Source organism: Protopterus annectens, chromosome 11.part0, assembly GCF_019279795.1.
Source record: "Protopterus annectens isolate FY-2018-M chromosome 11.part0, PAN1.0, whole genome shotgun sequence".
NCBI lineage: Eukaryota > Metazoa > Chordata > Ceratodontiformes > Protopteridae > Protopterus > Protopterus annectens.
Window position 1 is genome coordinate 1,454,371,838 of NC_056745.1, and position 17,276 is coordinate 1,454,389,113.

The following is a 17,276-nucleotide window of genomic DNA, read 5'->3' on the forward strand; positions in this document are numbered from 1 at the left end:
GTATTCTATACTTTTTTCACATGTTGATTTCCATGTTTTCATTACTTCTCTTCCTTTTACTCATCTTTGTCTATACCTTTTCATAGCTTTTGCATGACATCACGCCAACGTTATCCCTCTCTAGTTTTTCTCCATTATGTAATATGTAATATAAATGCATTTATGCCAAGTACACTATCAAATTAATAATTTGTAATCTACAATCTTCTTGTTTAGCAATATCCTGTGTCTGGGCATGGATAATGCTTTGTTTATGCATAGATGGCATGGTTTGGTCACAAGGTCAAACTTCAATTGACAAATAAAGCCAACAGTGGGAAAATGAAGCATTACCCGCATCCAGGCATAGGTTTTTGCTTTTGTACAATTGTGCTAGTTTTGCATTCCATTTTGTGTCTTTGTTGTTATTCAATTTTATGCATGTTTAATTTAGTCTTACACTTTTAAGAAAAATAGTTCTACACTTTTACTTCAACTTTTTCTTTTACATCTTTTACTTTAATTCAAGTTATCATTTCAGCAAAACATTTAGAAAAATAAAGATAGAAGTGAATGTATGTTTGACACTTTTTTACTAAGGTTAGATGTTTTTCTGCTTCCTTTTACATTTCTCTTTTGTTTCAGATGTGTTTGCTGTCTGTCTTCACTTGTTGGCTTGAGTTCTTCTTAGTGTAATACGTGTAATGAGATATTATGTTTACGTCTATTTGTATGTACAATTTATGCATGCATGTCTTTAGTCATGTATAATCATAAATGTATTTACTTATTTCCAGCTTTTGTATGATTTATTTTATTTTTTTTTTTATTTTACATTTGTTTACCGGGCTAGTCCAACTGGATACATGTCCATTTTCAGTAGAGGCCCGGGGAGTTAAGCTCCAAGCTGGGACAATGAAATTAACACAATAACAACTAAGGATACATGAGCTAGATAAAAGCTATTAACAGTATGTATAACAGGTTATCACAGTAAAATGTACAGTGCAGAATACAGGCATAACAAAGGATGCAAGTACAATTTAAATTTACAGTGCAGAATACAGGCATAATAAAGGAATGTAAATACAATCAAGGTAGTCAAGAGATAATTAGTAACATCGTTTAAAAAGGAAGGAGTTGCTTTTATTGAGTAGACGGGTTAGGAAGAGTAGACTATATAGAGACACTTAGACTAGTCAGGTTTAGAGCATGGGTATAACCAGTGTGTATTGAGGAATACTTTCAATTTGTTTTTGAAACAGGATAGTGAGGAAAGTGTGGAGAATTCATTTGGAAGGAGGTTCCAGGCTTTTCCAACTATATTAGAAAAAAGGGAGTCACCAGCTTTATTGTTTGTTTTAGTAGTATATACTAGAAGTTTCTGAGAAGACCTTAAGGATTCCAGGTTTTTATAGGTAGTGATTAGTGTGGAGAGAATAGGTGTTTTGGAAGGTTTGTGAAGAGTGTTGTGGGCTATGGTTAGCTGATGGAATTTAATTAGATTTTGTAGTTCAAGCCATCCTAGCTGCTTTAAATTGAGGCAGTGGTGGGTTCTAAATGGGTTTCCTGTTGCAAATCTGGCAATATTATTGTAGGACATTTCCAATTTGTTAAGATTATTTTTAGATAGGTTAGTAAAAATAGGTGAGGCATAAAGAAGAGAAGAGATTACATGAGTGTGTGCTATTGTGGTTCAAGCTGAAGGTAGGAAAAAGGATTTTATCCTATAGAGAGAGCCTAGCATTTTGTTGACAGTTTTTATAGTATTGTTAATATGGATGTCAAAGTTCAGATTATTGTCAATGGTGACTCCTAACAGTTTGGTGGATGGTTCAGGGGATATAATAGTTTTATTGGTAGAGTTAACTGAGAAATTCAATGGAGGGGATTTCTTAGTAGGAGAGAAAAGGAGGAGTTTACTATTGTTTACTATTCATAGGTTCATAGGTTCATAGGTTTATACTAGGCTATCTGCCCTAAGGCATTTATAAGCCTAGCCCAAATTTTTGTGGCTTACGCCACCCCTTATATGAAAAAATACTGTGCCCATTAGTTTGTTGTGCCTCTGTCCAGCAGTGACACAGAGATGATTCCCGGGGTAAACCTACGATCTCCCATCCACAGGTCTAGATTTCTCTTGAACAGAGTCAGCGAGGTGCTCTGCCTCACATGGACCGGGATTTTATTCCACAGCATAGGGAGCCTCTGAGTGATAAATCTATCTCTCCAGCACGTCCTATTTATATCCGTGCTAAGGTTTAAGTCTCTTGCTCTAGTGGTTTTGGTGGATTTGGATTTTTTGAGGTGGAGCATGTCCATTAATTCCGGGTTGGACATGGCCTTGTATGTCAGGCACATGTCACCTCTGAGCAGACGGTATGCGACTGAATAGAGCTGGAGTTTCTTCAATCTGGCAGCATATGACAGATTTTGGAGTCCCTTTATCCTTTTGGTGAGGAACTTTTGGGGTCTCTCCAATTGCTGCAGATGTCGGGTGAGATACATCCCGAATGGGGCATTGTACTCGATCATTGGTCTGATAAGTGAAGAGTACAGGGGAACAATGACCTCACTAGATCTGGATGTGAATCCCTTCATGATCAGGTGGGCAATGTAGAAGGTCTTTCTAACCACTTTAGCAATGTGAGTGTCAAAAGAAAGGCCACTGTCAACCTGGGTCCCCAGGTCCCTGATAACCTCTTCTGTGCTTAGTGGATTGCCACCTATATGGTAGCTTGGGGTTACCTTGTTTTTCCCGAAGGGTATGACTATACATTTTTGGCGTTTAACTTCAGGCCATGGCTCTGGCACCAGCTATCTGTTTCCGTGAGTCCCTTCTGAAGGATATCCGTGTCTGATGCACTTTCCACTATGGCGCCCAGTTTGCAGTCGCCTGCAAACTTTGTCAGCCAAAGTCCTCCTATGTTGGCCTGTACTTCTGAGAAGTAGATGCCAAACAATAGGGGCCAAGGACCGAGCCCTGTGGGACACCACTTGTGACCGGCTTGGAGTCTGACACAGCGCCAGCAACTCTAACCCTGTGGGTTCTGTCCTTAAGCCAGTTTGCAACCCATCTTGTGACATATGGGTTTACATTTAAGCTGGTAAGTTTTTCTACAATACCGAGTGGGGTATTGTGTCGAAGCCTTTGCAAGGTCAAGGTAGGCTGTATGGACTGCCTTTCCCTCATCAATGGCCTTGGTGACTGTTTCGAAGAAGTCGACCAAGTTCAAAAGGCATGATCTTCCCTTGACAAAGCCAAACTGGGTCGGGTCCAATGTCTGCAAGTCCCCTATATCTTTGTTTATGAGCTCCATTATGATCCTCTCCATAGCTTTGCAGACTAGACTTGTTAAGCTTATGGGGCGGTAATTACCAGGGTCCGTGAGGGCGCCTTTGTGGAGTGGGACAACAGTTGCCGTATGCCACTCCTTGGGCATGTATCCTGTGGTAAGGCTGAGATTAAACAGCTGCCTTATGTGCGGGTTTAATTCCTCATTTAGCTCGTGTAGCACACAGCCGGGGACACCATCCGGTCCCATTGATGCTGTGTTTTTAGCTTTAGAGAGAGCAGCTTTCACCTGCGCATTTGAGATGTCCGGGAGGCTACACTCGGCTGGGATAGTTATCTCTCCTTTAGGGGGGGGGAGGGGGGTGAAGTTTGCACTGAACCTGTCTGCCAGTATGTTGGCAATGTCTGTGGGTTCAGTGATTTTTGTATCATTTTGGACTATTTCTGAGCATATCTGGGAGTTTCCACCCAGGTTCCTAACATAGCTGCAAAAGGCCTTATGATTGTCCTTTGAATCCATGGCAATTTTTCTCTCAAAATTGGCCTTAGTTGATTTTATGAGTGCTCGTATTTTTTTACTAATAATGATCAGGGGTGACTTCCCTTTTATGGATTTTGTTCTATCATGTAATAGCTTTCTCCTCTTATTGTAAAGTTTGTTAATGGCTGGGGTCCACCAGACTGGACGTTTGCCCTTTGTGGAAAGAGGCTTGGTTTTATTTGGGATTGCCTGATCCATGCAGTCCTGGAGGTGTTCATAGAAGGCATTTGTAAGGGCTTCCGCAGCTTGGGTTGTGGTTTCCACTGGCTAAGGGGCCTTGAAGGATACCACACCAGTCTTGAGTAGTGTGAAGTTTGCTTTAGAGAAGTTCTTCACTATGGTCTTTTTCTTTGGGCTGGGGGCGGGATGTGGATTTCCAGTGAGATTAGTTTATGATCAGATCTCACCAATGAGGGATATACTTCGGTGTGGAGCATTTTGTCCCCATGTTTGTGACAATGAGATCTAGTATATTTTCTCCTCTCGTGGGAACAGTGACTAGCTGTTCCATGGCATTTGAATTTATGAACTCCAGGAACCGTTGGGCTAGAAAGTTAGGGCTTGAGTAATGTTCCCAGTCTATATTCGGGTAGTTGAAGTCACCCAATATGATGGTGTTTGGAGATACATTTATACCCTCCAGTGTCTTCAGGAAGGCTGTGTGGGGTTCCTGAGTTTGAGAGGGTGGCCTGTAGCATGCTACAATTTGTAGAGCAGTTTTGCCTATGGTTAGTTGCACCTGGATGGTTTCCAAAGCTTCGTGCGTTGCCACCAACCTGGAGGTGTGGGTATCCTTTATGAATATGGATACACCCCCTCCTTTTGTGGTGTGGTCCGGGTTTTGGGGCCGGAACGCATGATATGAGGTAAAACCTAATAGTGCCGGGGTGCTCTCAGGAGCCTTGAACCATATTCCATAATTTATTTTTTTCAGTGGTTGCTGGTAGCGTTTCTGATGCGTTTTAATAGTTTGGTGTTTCTGTGTTATAGGTTCATAGGTTCATACTAGGCTATCTGCCCGAGGGCATTTACAAGCCTAGCCCATAATTTTGTGGCTTACGCCACCCCTTTAGTATGGGGAACTATACCCATTATTTTGCTGTGCCTCTGTCGAGCAGTGATACTGAGGTAATCCCTGGGGTATATCTGCGATCTCCCATCCATTGGTCAAGATTTCTCTTGAACAAGGCCAGCGAGGTGCTCTGCCTCACATATACCGGGATTTTATTCCACAGCATAGGGAGTCTTTGGGTGATGAATCTATCCCTCCAGCACATCCTATTAATAGCCGTGTCGAGGTTTAAGTCTCCGCCCTTGTGGCTCTGACGGATCTAGATTTTTGAGGTGAAGCATATTCATCAAATCTGGGTTTGACATGGCCTTGTATGTTAGGCAAAGGTCACCTCTGAGCAAGCGGTAAGTGACTGAATAGAGCTGGAGTTCTTCCAGTCGGGCAGCATAGGACAGATGTTTGAGACCCTTTATCCTTTTGGTGAGGAACTTTTGTGGCCTCTCCAGCTGCTGCAAGTGTCGGGTCAGATACATTCCGAATGGGGCATTGTACTCAATCATTGGTCTGATGAGTGATGAGTATAGGGAGACTATGACCTCCCTTGATCTAGATGAGAATCCCTTCATGATAAGGTGGGCAATGTAGAAGGTCTTCCTAACTACTTTAGCTACATGGGTGTCGAATGACAGACTACTATCAACCTCTGTCCCCAGGTCCCTGATAACTTCTTCTGTGCTCAGTGGATTGCCACCTATTTGGAAGCTAGGGGTAACCTTGTTTTTCCCGAAGGGTATGACTATGCATTTTTTGACATTTAACTTTAGGCCATGGCTCTGGCACCAGTTATCCGTTTCTGTGAGACCCTTCTGAAGGATATCTGTGTCAGATGTGTTTTCTACTATGGCGCCCAGTTTGCAGTCATCTGCAAACTTTGTCAGCCATAACCCTCCTGTGTTTGCTTGTACTTCGGAAAAGTAGATGCCAAACAAGAGTGGGCCCAGGACTGAGCCCTGTGGTATACCACTTGTGACAGGCTTTGAGTCTGACATGGCGCCAGCAACTCTGACCCTGTGGGTTCTGTCACTCAGCCAGTTTGCAACCCATCTTGTGATGTATGGGTTAACATTTAAGCTGATGAGTTTTTCAATGATACCCGAGTGGGGTATTGTATCGAAGGCCTTCACCAGATCGAGGTAGGCTGTATGGACTGCCTTTCCTCATCAATGGCTTTGGTGACTGTTTCGAAAAGTCAACCAAGTTTAGAAGGCATGATCTGCCTTTGACAAAGCCAAACTGGGATGGATCCAAAGTCTGCAAATTCCCTATGTCTTTATTTATGAGGTCCATTATGATCCTCTCCATGGCTTTGCAGATAAGGCTTGTCAAGCTAATGGGCCGGTAATTTCCAGGGTCGGTGGAGGCACCGCCTTTGTGAAGTGGGACCACAGTTGCAGTGCGCCACTCCCTGGGTATGTATCCAGAGGTAAGTCTATGATTAAACAGCTGTCCTAGCTGTGGGTTTAATTCCTCGTTGAGTTCGTGGAGCACACAGCCGGGGACACCATCAGGTCCCATGGATGCTGTGTTTTTTGCTTTGGAGAGAGCAGTTCTCACTTGGGCGTTGGACATGTTTGGGGGGCTGCAATCGCTTGGTATAGATATCTCTCCTTTTGGGGGGGAGGGAGTTTGCACTGAACCTGTCAGCCAGTATGTTGGCAATGTCTGTAGGATCAGTAATTTTCACATCATTTTGAACTAGTTCTGAGCATATCTGGGAGTTTCCTCCCAGGTTTCTAACATAGCTAAAGAAGGCCTTATGGTTGTCTTTTGAGTCTTTAGCTATTTTTCTCTCAAAATTTGCTTTGGATGATTTTATGAGAGCTCTTAGTTTTTTACTTATAGTGATCAAGGGTGTCTTACCTTTTAAGGATTTTGCTCTATCTTGTAGTAGCTTCCTCCTTTTGTTGTAGAGTTTGTTTATGGCTGGGGTCCACCAGACTGGATGCTTGCCTTTGGTACAAAGAGTCTTTGTTTTGCTTGGGATTGCCTTATCCATGCAGTCCTGCAGGTGCTGGTAGAAGGCATTTGTAAGTGATTCAGCGGCTTGAGTACTGTTTTCCATGCCTCGGGGCCTTAAAGGAGACCACACTAGTCTTTAGAAGTGTGAAGTCGGCTTCGAGAAGTTCTTTACTGTGGTCTTTTTATTTCAGGTGGGGTGGGATGAGGACCTCCAGCGAGATTAGTTTGTGATCTGATCTCACCAGTGAGGGGTATACTTCGGTGTTGAACATTGTGCTCCCATGTTCGTGATGATGAGATCAAGTATGTTTTCTCCTCTTGTGGGGATGGTGACTAGTTGTTCCATGGCATTTGAGTTTATGAATTCCAGGAACTTTTGGGCTAGGGTGTTTGGGCTTGAGTAGTGTTCCCAGTCTATATTAGGGTAATTGAAGTCACCTAGTATGATGGTGTTTGGTGATACATTTATCCCCTCTAGTGTTTTCAGGAAGGCCATGTGAGGTTCCTGAGTTTGTGAGGGTGGCCTGTAACATGCTACAATTTGCAGAGCAGTCTTGCCTATGGTTAATTGCACCTGGATGGTCTCCGATGCATCGTGTGTTGCCACCAGTCTTGAGGTGTGGGTGTCCTTGATGAATATGGATACCCCCCCTCCTTTCTTGGTATTGTCCAGATTTTGGGGCCTGAACGCATGATAAGAGGTAAAACCTGATAGTGCTGGGGTGCTCTCAGGAGCCTTGAACCAGGTTTCTGTCACTGCACAGACATCGATGTTCTCCATACTGAGAAGGGCCTAGAGTGCGTGCATTTTGAGATTTAGACGTCTGGCATTGAGCAGCATTACCCTTAGTTTTTTTCCTTTTTTGTGTTCTAGGGTGGTAGGTTTAGAATTTGAGCCTTGCCTAAAAAAGGCACTATGGGGGTGGCAAGAGCCTTTGCCAATATCCGGAATCCCAGGGATGACAGGTGCAAGCCGTCCCTTGCGAAGCAGCGTGGCTTGTCCAGCATGTCATCCCAGGCAGACAGACATTGGATCCCCTTTGAATGACACCAGAGTTTAAGCCAATTGTTAAAGCTGATCATCTTATCTCTGTATTGTGGCATCATTCTTGGTGAAGGTAGGATACTGCTCAAGGTCAGGGTCATACCTGCCTGGGCTACATAATCAGAGAGCTCCTCAATGTCTCTTTTCATGTAGTCCAAGGAGGTACGTCTCAGGTCGTTTACACCAGCGTGGACAATGACTGAGTCATATTTGTACCTGCTGTTGAGAGACCTGAGTGCTTGCGTTATGTGGCAGATTCTAGCGCCCGACAGGCAGCTTACTGTGACCTTCTCCTTACTCAGTCTGGTGAGCGGGACGTCAGTGTGTCTGACTATGGAGTCACCAATGACTAGTGTGTCTGGCATTGTGTTTGGCCTTAAGGGCTGTGACTGTTTGACCCTCTGACTGTGAGGTCTATGTGTTGCAGGTGTTGTGTTCTGAGGTGGTGGTTGTTTGGGTGTCTGCTTTGGTGGCCTCTGCTGTTTTGGTAGATTTTTGATCAGAGCCGCCGAGTATGTCTTTGTGTGGTTATGTGTATGATTTGAGGTTGTGATCGTACTATGTGAGACTGGGTCTATAGTGTGTGTGGTAACCTTCTCCTCCTGACTGGTCTTTCCAGTCCTATGTTGAGAGAGCTCAGCCTCCAGTTTGGCCGTATAGTTGCATCTCTCGCATGTATTTGTGTTTTGTGGGAGGAGGAGAGGGTTGTCTGTGTACATGAGGCAATTGTAACATTGCCTCAATATTCCCAGGTTCACCAGCTGAGCAGGAGAGGACACTAGCAACTGATCCCTCGACATGCTAGAAGGACTAGACAAAAAAACTTTAAAAGAGATTCCGGGGGACGTGGGTGACCGAGAAATGGGGTTTGCCTTTTTGGGGTGCTATCTATAAGAGTGCCGTATCAAGGTAATAAGTACTGTAGGAGCAAGTGCTAGGTTTAACAGATAGAGAAAAGTCTACTTGGAGTCAAGTAGAGATGATCTTTTTAGGTATTAGAGAAAGTGCTAGTAACAGGGATGATTAAAGGTAAGATTGAAAAGAATGCACTCTGCAGTGTGCACTAGAGAAGTTAGATATGAAAGTAGGTAACTTGAGTTTTACCTGTTTAAAAAGTTAAGGTTTAGTGGAGAGTTTCTATTTTTAAAACAGCAAGATGGACTGAAAGGGGTGGTTACTTTTGTATTTTGGTACTATGAAATACTGTAGGATGGCCAATAAATTTAAATAATTGAAGGGGTGGGATTTCAAAAGTGATGGTTTTGTGATTACTCACATAAGCCAGTGAAAGTAGAGAGAAATGAGATATATGGTCAGATTAACATAAGAGGCGAGCAACTAGAAAGACAGTGGTATTTAACAAGACAACTTAAATGGGTGGAAGGGAGGGAAAAAATTCTGCCTGACTCAGAACAGAGAGAGCTGTGGTCTCTTTTGAAGTTTTAATATGCTGTTAAAACAGAATGCAAGCAAAACACAAGGTAAAGAAAACAAACTACAGTATTCAAAATATAGAAAGGCAATACAGAAATACAAAAAATAACAGTATGGAATTTCATTTTTTATTGGTCCATTGTCTATTTCAGTATTTGCAGTTTCTTCATTTACTGGTTTTCCTTTCTTTGTGGATATGTTTCTTATATTATTTTCCTCTATACTTTGAATTCATATATTGATGACTGGTAATAGGGGTGTATTGATGTTTCACTCTTATGACCTGTAATGCTCATTATTTGATGTGCTTCCATTCGTGAGTGCAAAAGTAAGGTTACCGTTGTTGCTGTTTGGTGTAGTTTGCATATCTTTTTGACAGATTTGCTTGTTTACAAATTTCTGGTAACATTTATGTTAGGTAGTTAACTCCGATAGGCTGTGTTGTGTACCAGGTTTGTATTCTGTCCAGTATATGTTATGGATGCCTTTTTAAGTGGAAAAGCACTGTTGTATTAGATGGTATTTTTTTAAGGCATTTCTTGAAAATTTTTATAGGATATAGGGGGTCTGTGGAGATGTCACACATAAATCCTCTGAGGAATTGTTTTGTGTGGTTAAAATGTTCTGTATGTTTTTTGGTGTATTTGCTGAAAATGTATTTGCTGTGTACTGTGTGCCATCTTTATGTCTTTTTAATGTGACACTGTCTTGTGTGAGGTATCTTACTTCTTCATTTCTACATCTTGCAAAGTTTATTTGGATATTAAACCACACCTTCATGATGAGTCCCTCTGCTATGTTTCAGGAAAATGGTCGGTTGTTCCTTAGTTGTATTGTTTCTTGTATTGTTGGTGGTTTGTGGTGTTCTGCTGCATCATTTAACTTCAGCTATACTTTTTTAAATTACTGCTTTAAATACATTATTAGCATTTGTTAGACATGTCAGTTATTAGGTAGATGTTTTTATTTATTGGTGGGTTGTTTATACATCTGTTCAGTCCTGCTCATATGGTTACAAATGCACTTATAACATATTTTTCCATTTGCTTTTATTACTACAGCATAGAATTCTCTTACAAGGAGCATAGGCTCTCTGTGGTAATATTATTCAAGTCTATATTGTACTTTTGTTTTTGACAGTTTCAGATATGTTTATAGCCTATTTTGTTTGTTTTCATATATTTATTTCCCTCCTTATTTTCTTAATCTTGGATTTGCAATTCTTTAGATGTCATTTCAATACATCTTTTTGTTGGCTTGTTGATATTCTATTAATGTTACTTTTTTTTGTTTTTCAAGTGTATGGCTAGTATCAGGCCCCAATGGCCTAATAGATATGGAATTAGCCTTCTAAGCCAATGATTGTGGGTTTGAGTTCCATCTAGGGTGATATAATCTTGATGCAAGGAGAGTTTTTTTGATTTGGCATAATAGTTAATGTCTTTGTCTCACAGACACAAGGTACAGGGTTTGATTCTGACCTGGGGGTTATTGGCTAGGCTTAAAATGGCCTTCCAGGGCAGTTAGCCTAGTATTCACCTATGAATGCTTATGCTTGTCTTTGTTTCTTTGGAAAGTTTTATGGTGTTACACTTCATGTTGCTGGTCTTGAACTGTTCTTGGTGGCTGACGGATGATTTTGTTATCTCTAGTATTTTGTCAAATAGTCACTTATTAGATAAAAGTTTAGCACCATGTTTTTTGTTTTGTTAATTATATCATTTTTTTACTTCAGAGTGTGGTAATGGCAGTCATTTCATGCGCTGTTTACTGTGTGTTAATTAGGAAGGCTCATAAATGCTTCTGTCATTTGCACAAGGGTAAACTGGTTGGTCTTTTTATGTGTGTCTGTGTGTGTTTTATTGTATAAAGAATGCACTGCAGTTTGTATTTTCCCTTTTTTTATGTAGCAATATTAATTGATTAAGTATAAGTTTTATGTTTTAGGGAGTCCCTGATAGCATGAGTGTTTGTACAGACCATGATAGTGTAACATTAAGTCTTTTTACAAAACTGTGTAGAGCTGTTAATTATTTAGAGATAGTCATCACCTTGTTAGCACATTCAGCTATTATGTCTTGATGTGAGGTAACAACTTTAACCATGATGCCAATACCCAACGTTATTATTTTATTTTTATTTGTAAATTAAAAATTTGTAGTTATTAGTTTGCAAAGACAAGACAGTACATAAGTAAATTGGACAGCTTAGTAATGTTCCCATTGTACTAAAATAGAGAAAAGTAGTTTGTGTGGGTGACATGGTAAGACTGAGTGTTCCTGGGAATTTCAATAGGTGCACATTTCTGCTTACAGGAGAAGCCAAGGTCTAATCGCAGATCACCTTGCAGGCTTATCTCTATACTTTGTCTCCTACAGGTTACTGAGAGGTAGTCTATGTCGGTCATACAACGCTTCCTTAGATCCAGCTCTGCTGGACCTTTTGCAAACCATGAGATCTAAGCATTTAAATTTTGCTTGTAACATTACAAGACATGTTGGTTAGACAGGTATGTGTCTCATAGGATCCCTATGCTCTGGAACAGGCTCCCTATCCATGTGAAGCAAAGTACATCCTTAACCCTATTGAAGCATAACTTTGACCAACACAAAGTTCAAGTCCCATGCTGGTAATGGTGGTTTCCTAGGAGGTTTTACATTCTTGATTCCTCTGAGGAACTGCCTGAGTAGAGGATGTGAGAAGACAGGGGGATCGAAGCTGTATTCTGCAGAAATGGCTGATGCATGTATCTTGATGGAGGAATAGGACAGGCCTGTATGTAGAAGCTCTGCCAAGTACTCCAGGATGTTAGCAATGTCTATCTTTGACACATCTTTTCCTCTTTCAGTACTCCAAATGACAAACCTTTTCCATTTTCCTGCATAGTTCCTTCTTGTTGAAGGTCTGCGGGCTTCAAGGATAATGTCTTTCACCCTTTGGGATAAGTCTGGTGTAGTTGCTGTTATGTGATGTTCCAGGCAGTCAGTTGCAGAGTTTTTAGGTTTGGATGCATGATGTTGTAGTTGTTCTGAGTTCATCAAAGGCATCAGGGGTAGTGTCCACGTCCTCCCCCGAGACATGCTCCTCAGCAATGGGTACCAGTGTTGTCTTGGCCAATTTGGAGCTATCAGAATTATCCTTGGATGTTCCTCTTTGATTTTCAGTAGTACCTTGTGCATCAAAGGGAGAGGTGGAAATGCATATGCTGTCAGGCCCTTCCAACTGAAGGATAGAGAGTCCACCTTCCAGGCTAGTGGGTGGTATGTCCTTGTGCAGAATTTCCTGAGCTGGTGATTGAGTGGGGATGCGAATAGGTCTATTTGTGGCATTCTCCATTTCTTTGTGACGGCCTTGAAGATGTCCGGGTGTAGCATCCATTCGTGAGCATCCGAGGTAGTTCTGCTTAACATGTCTGCTAGGATGTTTTCTTTTCCCAGTACAAATATTGCCTGTAACTGGATGTTGTAGCTCAGAGCCATATTCCAAAGGTCCAGAGTCATTCTGCATAGGGGGTATGAATGGGTGCCTCCCTGTTTGTTGATGTACCACATGACTGTGGTGTTGTCTGTCCTTATCATCAAATGGCCTTCTTTGAGGAATGGTCTGAAATTCTGGATTGCTAGTTTTACTGCCAGCATTTCTTTTTGATTTATGTGCAGGTGCAGCTGGTCTGGAGTCCATAATCCTTGTATGCATTTGTCTTGCATGTGTGCCCCCCAGCCTAGATCTGAGGCGTCCGTTGTGATGGTTTGGCTTGCTTGGAAGTTGTGGAAAGGCAAGCCTGAATTTGACTGGCATGCTTGAGCCCACCATAGAAACTCTTGCTTCAGGCATGGGATTAGTGGGATCTCTGTTTCTAAGCTGTGCCTGTGTTGAGACCATAAATTCTTTAGGTACCACTGTAGCTTTCTCATATGCAGTCTGGCATGGGGGACCAGGATTATGCATGATGCCATGAAGCCCAAGGCCTGCAGTACTTTTCTTGCTGTTAGTTTGTTCTGTTTTGTTAATGCCAAGAAGTAAAGAGGGAGTTGTTCTTGTTTTTCTGCAGTTAGGAATGCCATCTGTTTTACTGTGTCCAATTCCGCACCCAAGAATGTTCTTGTTTGGGATGGTATCAGTCTTGACTTTTTTAAATTGACTGTGTATCCCAGGGCTTGTAGTAAGCAAATGACTCTTTGTAAGTCTTTTGTCAGTTTGCTTTTGTTGTCCGCTTGTATCAGGCAGTCGTCCAGGTATGGATAAATTTGGATTCCCTGTAGCCTGCAATGAGCGATTACTGATGCCAGGCATTTTGTGAATACTCTGGGCGCAGTAGATAAGCCAAAGGGCAATGCTGAGAATTGATAATGCTCTGATCCTGCAAGAAATCTGAGGTATCTTCTGCAATTTGGTCATATGGGGACGTGCAGGTATGCCTCCTTGAGATCTAGAGTTACCAGCCAAAACTCCTTGCCCAGCATGGGAAGAAGTTGCTGAAGGGTCAGCATTTTGAATTTTGGGACAATGATGAATGTGTTTAAGACGGACAGATCGAGAATAGGTCTCCAACTTTTCTCTTTTCTTGGTACTAGGAAGAGTCTGGAGTAAAATCCTTTGCCCTGTTCTGTTAGTGGTACTCTTTCCACAGCTCTCATCTTTGTTAATTGAGCTATCTGTTTTAGAGCTTCTGTTTTTTGATTTGGAGGTAGGTTTGGCATTCCTCTTTTCACTTTTAAGGTGTGGAAGTGAAACCTGTAGCCTTGGTCTATGGTCTGCAAAATCCATTTGTCTTTTGTGATATAGTGCCAATTTTTTGAAAATAAAGCTAACTTCCCGCCTAAGGGTGCTGTTATTTGTTCCCTGGTAGGCGGTGTCAGAGCCAAGTCACTGTGATTGTCCTGGTGCAGTGGCAGTGGTTGTGTCTGTGCCTCGCTGGTTATTGCCTTGCCACTGGCGTCCTCTGTAGGCACCTCCTCTGGATTGATTTCTGCCTCTGGCATGTCTATTCCTGCCTCTTTGAGATTTTGAGGAGTCTGGAAAGGACCAATTTTTGGAAGGCCAGTTCCTGCTAAACCTTGGGGGCTGAACCTGTAAGAAATCCTTAACTGTTTGTACAGATTTTGCCTTCTCTTCCATTTTCTTCATTACTTGCTGAGCAGGAGTACCAAATAGACTGGCCTTATCCATAGGAGCATCTAACAGCTTTGCTTTAACATGATCCGGCAAGACCTGTTCTTTCAACCATGCATGCCTTCTTATAACAGTGCCAGTCATGGCTGATCTAAATGAAGCCTCCAGTGCATCATAGCCACATTTTAAAGAATGGTTACTAACATGCTGAATGTTATTCACCATTTCTAAAACATATTTCTTATCTAAGGAGTCATCAGAGGACAATTTCTTAGTTAACTGATCAAGCATAAACTCTTGGTATTGGATCATATGAAACTGACAATTCAAAGCTCTAGCTGAGAGAGTAGCAGAGGTGTAAACTTTTTTTCCCCCATCTCTCTAAGGACCTGGATTCCCTTTCAGAAGGGAGAGGGTTTTTTGCTGAGGTCGAAGCTACTGCCTTAGGCCCCTGGGAGATAGTCTCAGGATCTGCAAGTGGAGCTTTGTAAAGGTGGTGATGAGTGTCTGGTACCCTGTAAAACCTATCTGGTTTGGCAGGGGCTGGAGGTAAAGTATCAGGAGCAGTGCAAACATCATTAAATGCATCATCCACAACAGGCAGAACTGGGGGTATAGCTAAGGGCCTATGTTGTGGTAAGTGTAGAAAGGTCCTAAGCCTTTTTCTTGAATCTGAGAAATCTTGTCCCTGCCATTGGAATTGTTCTCGCATGGCATGTAAGGTTTCCCCAAAGGAAAATTCTTCTGGAGGAGAGGCAGAAGGAATAGATTCTTCAGCATCGGAATCTTCATAAGTAGAAAAAGGATCCTCTGGATGGTCTGTAATGTCTGAGTCATCCGAAGAATCATCAGTGGACACTGGCTCTGGGGGCTCTGCTCTAGGTCTCTTTTCTGGAGGCTGAGAGGCCCTGTCTGGGTGAGATTGGGATCCCCTAATTAAAGAGATGAGATCCTCTGCCAAAGTAAGCATTTGTGAACTGGAACTGGGCCTGTGTGAGGGGGGCTTAACAGACACTGATTTAGCAGTTTTGGCTGCTTTAGCCCTGGCAAAGGCCTTAATAGACATGGCTGCAGGAGGCCTAGCAGCACCATGTGCTGGTGTAGAAACATCCAAAGGGATGGTGTCTGATAATTCAATAGAAACCACATTAGTAGGCAAAACTTCAGAGGCCGATTCAAGTAGGGTAGCAGGAGCCTCGGTAGTAGTCATGGATTCGGCTGAAGATTGACCCGTTTGCTCGGTTTCGGCCGAAACCGAGACACTCGCGGTTTGCTTAACCGTGGTTTCGTCCGAAACCGCAGACCGCGAGTGTCGGTCTTTTTCTTTGCGTTTTTTAATAATTTGAGTAGTCGGAGGATCCGACGGCATAATGTACGCAAAATCTGAGCCGAAAAACTGTTCAGCAAACTCCGACCGACGCCTAAGCGTTCGTCGGTTGAAGGAAGCACAGGCTAAACAGGCTGCTACGTCGTGGTCTGGGCCTAAACAGGGTAGGCAGTACGAGTGGAAATCCTTATGAGGTATTTGTTTCCCACAAGTTAAACAATTATTTACTTTTTCTGACATCGGCTGAGGCAAGAAAGAGTCCCCAAACGGGGTACTTAGCTTTTTAGAAGTCTTCGAAGTAGTATTCGGTAGTAGTAATCTCTGGATCTGACCGACCGGCACTTGCGAACAGCTTCTGCTTCGGGCGCCACGCGGCAAGAAAGACTGAGGAAAATGGCGTCGGCTGATGCCTTTATACCCGAAGACCAGGAGAGATGACGTCGGGTGAAGTGCGACACCAGCCGAGGCCAGACCCAGACTTTGGAATCCGGCCGACCGAAGGGCTGCCTGACGACAGGACAACCCATTTGTTATGACTGCAGATGCATCCTTGAAGGACATCTGGAAATTCACCCTGAGTCTGGCCCCTATGCCCATGATAGACAGAGGCAGACAGGATATCCCAGACTAACATCCCTCCATATAACCTTTAGAAACTTCTCAACTAACATACCCACTCTTAATAAATGCCCATGATATATAGGGACACAATTGGGGTGAACTGCACAGCTAGGATTATAAAAGCTCTGGTGGTTATTAGCCTAGTATATACTCATTTTCCAAAACTGCAGTTAGTTTCTTTTTTTTTTTGCATTATATTTACTCCTGTAGCAGTATAATTAATTCACAAAATAAGTTTTTATCCAAATCATAGAAAACCTTTCAGCCAAAGTTTATTTCACAGAACAACTTTGAGCCCATCCTTAATACTTAACACCACATACATGCTTCTGGCTGTTTCATATAACAGTTGCTGTAAACAATTCTCTGTCTTGGCCATTACTGCACCCTAATACCACTCATGATGATGGACAGCTCCCGCTTACCCAAACTTCACATCATGTTATGTAAAAATAGTCTTCTCAGCTCACTGTCTGAACCACAAATATTCAGTCCTTTTCTCTCTGAGTTCACCTCTGCAGGAAAGCAGAGATTCAGTGCATTGGACCATTAAAATGGTCATCTCATCATGTCTTATTTTTGCTAATCAAACTTATTACAACACTGTCATCTAGACCTCTATCCGAAAGTACGATTATTAATGCCTGCAATGTGACCATCTCATGCATTAGATGCCTATTAGCATTTATATAGGTAGTAGATGCCTTCTCTTACACCCTTCACATTTCTCTTTCCATTTTTCTAAGGTTCTTGGGTGGTCTAGACACCCCCCCAACAAAAACATTAGGGAATTAATTGCAAATCAATATTGTGCTAAGTCAAAATCTTGGTTATTTCAGATGTATGTATTTGGGATTATAATTTTTTTTCCTGGTACGGGGAGGTTAAGGA

The 17,276-nt window shown here is 42.3% G+C and overlaps 1 protein-coding gene across 6 annotated transcripts in view; it reads right to left on the bottom strand.

Moving 5' to 3' along the window:
• LOC122815900 (alpha-aminoadipic semialdehyde synthase, mitochondrial-like) overlaps positions 1 to 17,276 on the bottom strand; it is a 1,133,057-nt gene that overhangs the window by 601,190 nt on the left and 514,591 nt on the right. The gene's annotated exons all lie outside the window — the stretch shown is intronic.